Source organism: Schistocerca cancellata, unplaced genomic scaffold (assembly GCF_023864275.1).
Source record: "Schistocerca cancellata isolate TAMUIC-IGC-003103 unplaced genomic scaffold, iqSchCanc2.1 HiC_scaffold_792, whole genome shotgun sequence".
Lineage (NCBI taxonomy): Eukaryota > Metazoa > Arthropoda > Insecta > Orthoptera > Acrididae > Schistocerca > Schistocerca cancellata.
In genome coordinates, this window is record NW_026046803.1 from 132,369 (window position 1) to 133,969 (window position 1,601).

A 1,601-nucleotide genomic window follows, 5' to 3' on the forward strand; every position below is an offset into this window, starting at 1 on the left:
CCCGCTTGCCTGGGTAAGCCTAATACAACCGGGGGCGGCACGTTCCCCAGGGGTCACCCACTAGCAGCCATGTGTCTACTCGGTGCACAGCACACCTTGAGATTGAGGTTTTTTTTTATAGAGGTTTATACCATTTATACCATCCTTGCGACCCAGGCAGTTAAGCCAAGATCACCGGGCTCTGTACCGTACAACGTTCCACCGTCGTGCCTTATGGTGGTCATTGTAGCACGCTCAGAGCTTACGGTATTGAAGACTGGTGGCGCTTCCCAGTCCCAGCTCAGGGACCCCAGGGCCGCCAAGCCCGTACCCAACAACTACATGCTGAGCCCCCTGAGGGCCAGGCTAAGTGGATTTCACATACACAATATTTGAATTCTCAAGACTGGAACATGTAGACAACGTCAGAGGAGATAATGTTTCTTTTGCAAAGACTGACATGCCTCTTGCCAACCCCTATCATTTATCAAGATGAGCCAGAAAGTATTTTTAAGGTAATGAGCTGCTCATCTGTATTTAACGACGCAAAATCCGAGAGGGTATATTGACAGTTTTATGGAAAGGATTTTGCTACTCACCTTATGGCAGAGATGAGTCACAGATAGGCACAAGAAAAAGAAACAAGTAACGTCTTCATTGGAACTGAACAACAAGAATGAGGTGGGGCAAAGGCAGGGCAACTAGGTGCAGTCAGGAGGTTAGCTGGAGAGCAGGGCAGGGTGGGGCAGGGGCGGGGGCAGCAGGAAAGGAGAAGAAAGAAGACTGTGCGCACTTGTGAAGGAGTGCTGTTTAGTGCTGTAGTGGGAACAGGAAAGGGGATAGGAGGGTAAGGATATTCTATGGTGACATGACAAGTGATAAGCTGTCTGCCTGAATGGTCACCGACAAACTATGGCCAAGAAACAGCTGGACCACCCAGTTGTGAGCATGCTGCCAACACAACCTCCTTCATTTCAAGGACTGCTTCACAGTCTCTGCTAAGTGGATTCTACCCACCAATACCAGCTTTTCTGAATTGCACGGGTGGGAACTCTTCCTGTAACATCTCCTGTGTCTTTGAAACCCTCCTACCCTCAACCTGGGTCAGTCACCTAAAATGTTAACATCTGTCTTGGTGAAAATTCTTTTAGTATTCACCACAATAACATTTTTGTTTATGAAGTTCATGCTTGCTAATCATTTGATCAGCGTGTAATCATCATCAGTTTCAGTTTCAAAAGACTCGATATTTATTGGTCACAGCAATAATGAGCCATCCACATTGACTACATTGTCTCCTGTCACAAGGAGTGTGTACTTACAGCTGCACCTAGCTTCTTGATTGCAATAGAACTGGACCCTGTCAGCAAAATTATTTACTCAGACAGAGAAAGTTACCAATGCTGCTTTCAGGAGCATTTCTTCTCGTGGTAGACACAGTAGCTTATTTGCTTTATTTATTTTCATTAGATTCATACACAACATACATTTTATGAATCAAGTCAAATTTGTATCGCAAAAATTGAAGTAGTATAGTATGCTTAATAACTAGCATTTAGCAAATTATGACTGTGTACATGAATATTTGAGTACTATACCATACCTTTTAATTACAATTTGCT